The sequence below is a fragment of the Ovis aries genome, chromosome 24 (genome assembly GCF_016772045.2).
Source record: "Ovis aries strain OAR_USU_Benz2616 breed Rambouillet chromosome 24, ARS-UI_Ramb_v3.0, whole genome shotgun sequence".
NCBI classification, from domain to species: Eukaryota; Metazoa; Chordata; class Mammalia; order Artiodactyla; family Bovidae; genus Ovis; species Ovis aries.
In genome coordinates, this window is record NC_056077.1 from 36,451,408 (window position 1) to 36,460,846 (window position 9,439).

General features: G+C 42.9%; 1 non-coding gene across 1 annotated transcript; it reads right to left on the minus strand.

The window, feature by feature from the left end:
• Positions 1 to 5,990: 5,990 nt before the first annotated feature.
• LOC114110691 (U6 spliceosomal RNA) lies at positions 5,991 to 6,098 on the minus strand. The gene has a single exon (XR_003586934.1). It is a non-coding gene; the product is annotated as a U6 spliceosomal RNA (small nuclear RNA).
• Positions 6,099 to 9,439: the final 3,341 nt, after the last annotated feature.

Below are 9,439 nucleotides of genomic sequence, written 5' to 3' on the forward strand. Positions count from 1 at the left end.
AGCAGCAAGAGGACCCACCACACTGAGAAGCCTGCAAACCACAAAGAAGAGGAGCTGGCACTCCCGCAACTGGAGGAAGCCTGCACACAGCAGTGAAGACCCAGTGCTGCCAAAGGTAAATAAACTATTTTTAAAAACAAGAAATAAAGTTGTTTGGTGTGATGAGACAAGCAAGGCAGACATCAGCTCTGCCCATGATGGAATAACAGGGTCTGCTTTCACCCTCCCACTTTAAATGACTTAAAAAATGGGCAAAGGGGAATTCCCTGGTGGCCAAGTGGTTAGGGCTGCACACTTTCACTGCTGAGGGCCCAGGTTCAATCCCTGGTCAGGGAACAAAGATCCCGAAAGCTGCACAGCATAGCCAGATTTTTTGGAAAAAAGGCAAAGTATATAAAACAATTGTTTTCAGATATTGAACAATAGGTAGCACAGAACGATAATACCTGACAAAAGGGAAAAGAATGTGTTCAGCCCTATTGCTGCCCAATTTGCTGTCTGGATGGAGTTCCCAGGCTGTAGTTCAATGAGGGAGACCTGATGCACAGGCCACTGGGTTCCCTGAGTTGAGGAGACAGAGTTTAGATGAAGAGGGCTTGAGTTTACAGGGCAAAATATTGGAAGGAATGCTGCACCACGGAGACAGAGAAAGAGCTCTTGAAATCTTCAGAGGGTTTCTCTTGAGTCTTTGGCTAAGTACTTATCATCACATGTGAATGAAGAATCTCCTCAAGGCTGTATAATGAACCATCAGAAAGGAACAGGTGAAACATTCTCCGACGATCTCCCAAGTCTAGGAATAGTTCACATTCCTAATAGCCAGAATGGAAAACCTCATCATACACAAGGCATTGGAGAATACTCCGAAGACTATTTGCTAAATGATACTATAGTCTAGACTAAAGGCTGCTTTGGTCCCCACTGACAAAACTTAAAAGCAAACCTTGAAAAAAAATTACAAAACTATTTCCAAATAGGTTAGCTGCATCCCAACAGAGAAGCCAAATATATTTAAAGGAATACAAAGAAATTCAGCAGCCAGATGTAAAATTCACAATGTCTGGCATCTAATGAGACAAGAATCAGATAGGAATTCCCTGGTGGTCTAGAGGTTAGGACTCCACGTTTTCACTGCCAAGGGCACAGTTTCGACCCTTGGTTGGGGAACTAGGATCCTGTAAGCCACGTGGTACAGCCAAAAGCAAACAGAGATTCAAAGAAGCAGGAAAACAACTCATAGTGAGGCAAGAAAACCAAGCAATAGAAACAGACTCAGAAATGACCCAGATGGTAGAATTAGCAAACAAGGACATTGAAATAGCTATTAAAAATATATATATATCTAGTTGAAGAAGCTTAAGCTGTTGAAGAAGCTTAAGCACAAGCATAAGAGAAGATAAAGAGGATATAAAAAGGCCTAAATCTAAGTTCCAGAAATGATAAATAAAATATCTGAGGTGACAAGTATAGTGAATGGGATAAACAGTGGACTAGACGCTACAGAAGAAAAGACTATGAACTTGAAGCCATACCAATACCAACTACTGAAAATGAAATACAGTGGGAAAAAAGATGGGGGAAAAACCCCACGAACAAACAGAAGCCCAGCAAGCTATGGCACAAACTCAGGAACTGGTGGCGGCAGGTACCTCTGGAAGTGGGGTTAACATAAAGACTAAAAATAAGATGTTAGATTTAATTGAAGGTCAGTTTGCAAAGGCATTAGGCTCAATACCAAAAAGAAAAACCACCCAATTAAAACCCCTTCATGGATCACAGCTTTGTCGTGGTGCAGGGGCTTGTATAACTAAATGAAACTATCAGTCATGCCCTGCAGGGCCACCCAAGATGGGCAGGTCACTGTGGAGTGTTCTGACAAAACATGTCCACTGGAGGAGAGAATGGCAAGCCACTCTGGTATTCTTGGTGCGAGAACCCCATGAGCGGTATGAAAAGGCAAAAAGATCTGACTCTACACATGGATATCGCCAGATGGGCGATCCTGAAATCAGATTGATTATATTCTTTGCAGCTGAAGATGGAGAAATTCTATACAGCCAGCAAAAACAAGACCTGACCGTGGTTCAGATCATGAGCTCCTTATTGCAAAATTCAGGCTTAAATGAAAGAAAGTAGGAAAAATGGCTAGGCCATTCAGGTATGGCCTAAATCAAATTACTTATGATTATACAGTGAAGGTGATAAATCGATTCACAGGATTAGATCTGGTGGACACAGTGCTTTACTATTGACAAAGGTTCATAACATTGTACAGGAGGCAGTGACTAAAACCATCCCACCAAAAAAAGAAATGTAGGAAGACAAAGTGGTTGTCTAAGAAGGCTTTAAAAATAGCTGAGAAAAGAAGAGAAATGGAAAACAAGGGAGAAAAGAAAGGATATACCCAACTGAATGCAGAGTTCCAGAGGATAGCAAGGAGACATAAGAAGGCCTTCTTAAGTGAACAACGCAAAGAAATAAAGGAAAACAATACAATGGGAAAGATTAGAGATCTCTTGAAGAAAATTGGAGATACTAAGGAAACATTTCATGCAAGAATGAGAATGCTAAAGAACAGAAATGCTAAGGACCTAACTGAAGCAGAAGAGATTAAGAAGAGGTGGCAAGAATGCACAGGACAACTGTACAAAAAAGATCTTGATGACCCAGATAACCACCATGTTGTGGTCCCTCACCTACAGCCAGATATCCTGGAGTGTGAAGTCAAGGGGGATTAGGAAGCATTACTCTGGGTGGCACTAGTGGTAAAGAATCTGCATATTAACGCAGGAGATGTAAGAGACGCTTACATCCTGGTTGGGTTCAATCCTCAGGTTGGGAAGATCCCCTGGAGGAGGGCACAGCAACCCACTCCAGTATTCTTGCCTGGAGAATCCCTAGGATAGAGGTCCATAGGGTCACAAAGAGTCAGACACGACTGAAGTGACTTAGCACGCATGCATGCACTGTAAACACAGCTACTGGAGGTGATGAAATTTCAGCTGAGCTATTTCAAATCCTAAAAGATGATGCTGTTAAAGTGCTGCACTCAAATATATCAGCAAATTTGGAAAACTCAGCAGTGGCCACAGGACTGGAAAATATCAGTTTTCATTCCAATCCCAAAGAAGAGCAGTGCCAAAGAATGTTCAAACTACCATACTATTGTGCTCATTTCACATACTAGCAAGGTAATGCTCAAAATCCTTCAATGTAGGCTTCAGCGGTATATGAACTGAGAACTTTCAGATGTACAAGCTGGATTTAGAAAAGACAGAGGAACCAGAGATTGCCAACATTCACTGGATCATAGAGAAAGCAAGGGAATTCAAGAAAAACATCAGCTTCACTGACTATGCTAAAGTCTTTGACTGTGTGGATCACAACAAACTGTGGAAAATTCTTAGGAATACCAGACACCTTACTGGTCTCCTGAAAAACCTTTATGTGGGTCAGGAAGCAACAGAACTGGATGTGGAACAACACAGGTTCAAAATTGGGAAAGGAGTACGACAAGGCTGTATATTGTCACCTTACTTATTTAACTTATATGCAGAACACATCATGTGAAATACTTGGCTGATTGAATCACAAGCTGGAATCAGGATTGCTGGGAGAAATATCAACAACTTCAGATATGCAGATGATACCACTCTAATGGCAGAAAGTGAAGAGGAGCTAAAGAGCCTCTTGATAAAGGTGAAAGAGGAGAGTGAAAAAGCTGGCATAAAACTCAACATTCAAAAAACGAAGATCATGGCATCCAGTCCCATTACTTCATGGCAAATAGATTTTATTTTCTTGGGCTGCAAAATTACAGCAGTCGGTGGCTGCAGCCATGAAACTGAAATTAAAATTTCCTTGGAAAGAAAGCTATGACAAACCTAGACAGCATATTGAAAAGCAGAGACATCACTTTGCAACAAAGGTCCGTATAATCAAAGCTATGGTTTTTCTGGTGGTTATGTACAGATGTGAGAGTTGGACCATAAAGAAGGCTAAGTGCCAAAAAACTGATATGTTTGAATTGTGGTGGTGGAGAAGACTCTTGAGAGTCCCTTGGACTGCAAGGAGATCAAACCAGTCAATCCTAAAGGAAGTCATCCCTGAATATTCATTGGAAGAACCGATGCTGAAGCTGAAGCTCCAATACTTTCACCATCTGATGTGAAGAGCCAACTCATTGGAAAAGACCCTGATACTGGGAATGATTGAAGGCAAAAGGAAAAAAGGGCAGCAGAAGATGAGATGGCTAGATAGCATCACTGACTCAATGGACATGAGTTTGAACAGCCTCTGGGAGATAGTGAAGGAGGGGGAAGCCTGGTGTGCTGCGGTCCATGGGGTAACAAAGGGTTGGACAGGACTCAGTGACTGAACAACAGCAACAGCCATTAAAAAGATGGGCAAAGGACTTGGTGAGACATTTCTCCAAAGAAGATATACAAACAGACAATAAGCAAATGAAAAGATACTGAGTATCCTTAGCCATTAGGAAATGCAAATAAAAATCACTTTGCACCTACTAGGATGGCTATAATTTTTCCAAAAAAGGAAAACTAAATGCCAGTGAGGATATGGAGAATTTGGAACCTTAGTACATTGCTGACGGGTATGTAAAACGCAGCAGCCACTGTGGAAAACAGTTTGACAGTTCCCCAAAAAGGTAAATATAGAATTACCATATGACTCAGCAGTTTCACTCACAGGTACAGGCGAACCACGCAGATACTGTGGGTTTGGTTTTGGACCACCAAAACCAAGCGGATATTACAGTAAAGTGAGTCAGATGAAGTTTTTGGTTTCCCAGTGCATATATAAGTTAAAAGTGAAAGTGAAAGTTGCTCAGTCGTGTCCAACTCTTTGTGACCCCATGGACTGTAGTCCATGGATTTCTCAGGCCAGAATACTGGAGTGGGTAGCCTTTCCCTTCTCCAGGGCATCTTCCCAACCCAGGGATCAAACCCAGGTCTCCCGCATTACAGGCGGATTCTTTACCAGCTGAGCCGCATATATAAGTTACGTTTACACTGTACTGTAGTCTATTAGTGTGCAATAGCATCTTTCTAAAAAGCAATGTATATACTTTAAAAATACTTCACTGCTAAAAATGCTAACCATTATCTCAGCGAGTCACAACCTTTTTGCTGATGGAGGATCTTGCCTCATTGTTGATGGCTGCTGACTGATCAGGGTGATTGTGGAAGACTGGGGTGGCTATTGCAAATTCTTAAAACAAGACAGTGATGAATTTTGCCACATTGATTGACTCTTCCTTCTACACATGATTTCCCCGCAGCATGCAACTCTAATAGCATTTTACTTAGAGAACCTCTTCCAAAGTGGAGTCAATCTGCTCACCCTGCCGCTGCTTTATCAATTGGGTTTATGTAATATTCTAAGTCATTTGTTGTCATTTCAACAATCTCCAAAGTATCTGCACGAGGAGTAGTTTCCATCTCAAGAAACCACTTTCTCTGCTCATCCATGAAAATTGTATCATCTTCAGGCTCCACTCCTAATTCTAGTTCTCTTCCTGTTTCCACCACATCTGCAGTTGCTTCCTCCACTGAAGTCTTTTTTAAAAATTTATGTATTTTAATCAGAAGCCAATTACTTTACAATATTGTAGTGGTTTTTGCCATATATTGGCATGAATCAGCCATGGGTGTACATGTGTTCCCCATCCTGAACCCCTCTCCCACCTCCCTCCCCATCCCATCCCTCAGGGTCATCCCAGTGCACCGGCCCTGAGCACCCTGTCTCATGCATCAAACCTAGACTGGCGATCTGGTTCGCATATGATAATACACATGTTTCAGTGCTGTTCTTTCAAATCATCCCACCCTCGCCTTCTCCCACAGAGTCCAAAAGACTGTTCTTTACGTCTGTGTCTCTTTTGCTGTCTCGCATATAGGGTCATTGTTACCATCTTTCTAAATTCCATATATATGCGTTAATATACTATATTGGTGTTTTTCTTTCTGACTAAAAATATGGAACACTTCACGAATTTGCGTTTCATCCTTGTGCAGGGGCCATAGCTAATCTTCTCTGTATTGCCCCAGTTTTAGTACATGTGCTGCCAAAGCGAGCATTCCATGTGTATCTTTTTATTTACTACGTGTGCGTGCTAAGTTGCTTTAGTCGTGTCCAACTCTTTGCGACCCCATGGACTGTAGCCCATCAGGCTCCTCTGCCCATGGGATTCTTAAGGCAAGAATACTGGAGTGGGTTGCCATGCCCTTCTCCAGGGAAATCTTCCTGACTCAGGGATTGAACCTGTCTCTCCCGTAGCTCCTGCACTGCAGGCAGAGGCTTTACCTCTGAGCCACCGGGGAAGCCTTTACTTATTTACTACAATGGAGTGCAAACTGCATTGGAAGCAGGTATTAAAAATAAAAGGATTGAGAATTTATTGGCAGTCCAGTAGTTAGGACTCAGCACTTTCACTGTCAGGGCCTGGGCTCAATCCTTGGTCAGGGAACTAGAATCCTGCAGGCTGTGTGGCCTGGCAGAGAGAATAGTACCAAGACAGAGGAAGATCAAACACTCTCAGCGCTGCTGTCTTCAAGGGAAACTGTGACTCGCTCACTCTTTCTTCTGACATGACTCCTCTTCTCTCTGGCGCTCCAGGCCCAGTGCACGCCTGGTTCCCCGCCGCAGCCTGGCCCCCGGGGGCGGAGGCCTTTCTCTGCTGAAGTCTTGAACCCCCTCAAAGTCATCTAAGAGAGTTGGGGTCGACTACTCCCAGGCTCCTCCTAATGTTGATATTTTGACCTCTTCTAATGAATCATGTTCTTCATGGCATCTAAAATGGTGAGCATTTCCTGAGGGTTTTCAATTGGCTGCCCAGATACATCAGAGGAATCACTACCTCTGGCAGCTATAGCCTTACAAAGCATATTTCTTAAATAATAAGATTTTATTACTATATGTAAAATAGATAGGGACTCTCTGGTGGCTCAGAGGTAAAGAATCCACCTGCCAATACAAAAGACTCAGATTCGATCCCTGGGTTTGGGAGATCCCCTGGAGAAGGAAATGGCAACCCACTCCAGTATTCTTCGTGGGGAAATCCCATGGGCAGAGGAGCCTGGCGGGCTGCAGTCCATGGGGCCGCAAAGAGCTGGACATGACTGAGCGCACACACACACACACACAAGGGAAAAGAGTCCGAGAAAGAATCTTCGTGCATAGATGTTCTATATCTATCTATATAAATCACCGTGCTGTCCGCTGGGGCTAACACAACATTGTAAACAGACTCTGCTTCAGTGAAATTTAAAAAAAAAAAAAATAAATAAGGGAAAAAAATAAGACTTGAAAATCTAAATGGTTCCTTGATTAATCTGCTGCAAAGTGGATATTGTGTTGACAGGCATGAAAACATTAACCTTTTTAAAAAAATTAATTTATTCATTTATTTTCAGCCACACCCTATGGCATGTGGCCATACGCCAACCAGGGATCCAACCCATGCCCCCTGCATTGAAAGGGGAGTCTCAACTACTGGACCACCAGGGAAGTTCCCCCCCAGCCCCCGAAAAAATTAATCTTGTTATCCTTCTCCATCAGAGTTCTTATATTTTGAAAACAGTCTTTTTTTTTTCCTGAGCACTAGTTCTCAACAGTGGGCTTAAATATTCAGTAAACCATGTTGTAAACAGATGTGCTATCATGCAGCCTTTGTGGTTCTGTTTATAGAGCACAGGCAGAGTAGATTTAGTCTAATTCTTACGGGCTCTAGGATTTTTGGAATGGTAAATGAACACTGGCTTCAACTTAAAGTCTCCAGATGCTTTAGGCGCTGATAAGAGAGTTAGCCTGTCCTTTGAAACTTTGAAGCCAGGCACTGACGTCTCTCTAGCTAGAAAGTCCTAGATGGCGACTTCTTTCAATAGAAGGTTGTTTATTCTGCATTGAAAATCTATTTAGTGTAACCATCCTCATTCATTATCTCAGCTAGATCTTCTGGATAACTTGCTGCAGCTTCTACATCAGCACTTGCTGCTTCACCTTGCACATTAACCTCGTTAACCAAACTCTGCTAGCTTCAAATTTTTCTTTGGCAGTTTCCTCACCTCTCTCAGCCTTCACAGAGTTGAAGAGAATTGAGTCTTGCTGGAAACAGTGTCAGACTTTATTTTTTTGGGCTCCAAAATCACTGCAGATGGTGACTGCAGCCATGAAATTAAAAGACACTTACTCCTTGGAAGAAAAGTTATGGCCAACCTAGATAGCATGTTGAAAAGCAGAGACATTACTTTGCCAACAAAGGTTCGTCTAGTCAAAGCTATGGTTTTTCCAGTGGTCATGTATGGATGTGAGAGTTGGACTGTGAAGAAAGCTGAGCGCTGAAGAATTGATGCTTTTGAACTGTGGTGTTGGAGAAGACTCTTGAGAGTCCCTTGGACTGCAGGGAGATCCAGCCAGTCCATTCTGAACGAGATCAACCCTGGGATTTCTTTGGAAGGAATGATGCTAAAGCTGAAGCTCCAGTACTTTGGCCACCTCATGCAAAGAGTTGACTCATTGGAAAAGACTCTGATGCTGGGAGGGATTGGGGGCAGGAGGAGAAGGGGACGAACCAGGATGAGATGGCTGGATGGCATCACTGACTCGATGGACATGAGTCTGAGTGAACTCCGAGAGTTGGTGATGGACAGGGAGGCCTGGCGTGCTGCGATTCATGGGGTCGCAAAGAGTCAGACACGACTGAGCGACTGAATGAAATGAAATGAGTCTTGCTCTGGGGCTTCCCTGGTGTCTCAGATGGTAAAGAATTTGCCTGCCAGTCCGGGAGACCTGGGTTTGATCCCTGGGTCAGGAAGGCCCCCTGCAGAAGGGAATGGCAACCACTCCACTATTCTTGCCTGGAAAATTCCATGGACAGAAGAGCCTGGTGGGCTACAGTGCATGGGGTCACCTGAATTAAGCTCTGGGTTAAAGGAATGTTGTGGCTGGTTTGACCTTCTATGCAGATCATAAATTTTTCTCCGTATCAGAAATAAGGTTGTTTTGCTTTCTTATCATTTGTGTGTTCACTGAACTAGCACTTTTAATTTCCTTCAAGAACTTTTCCTTTGCATTTACAACTTGGCTGTTTGATGCAAGAGACTTAGCTTTTAGTCTCTCTTGGCTTTCAGCATGCCTTCCTCATTAAGCTTAATCTTTTTTAGCTTTTGATTTAAAGTGAGAGACATGTGACTTTCTTTCACTTGAACACTGAGAGGCCATTGTAGGGTTATTAATTGGCCTAATTTCAGTATTGTTGTTTTAGGGAATAGAGGGGCCCAAAAAGAGGAAGAAAGGTGGGGGAGTAGCCAGTTGATGGAGAAGTCAGAACACATAGATTTATTGCTTAAGTTTGTTGTCTTCTGTGAGTGCAGTTTGTAGTGCCCTAAAGCAATTACAATAGTAGCATCAAAGATCACTG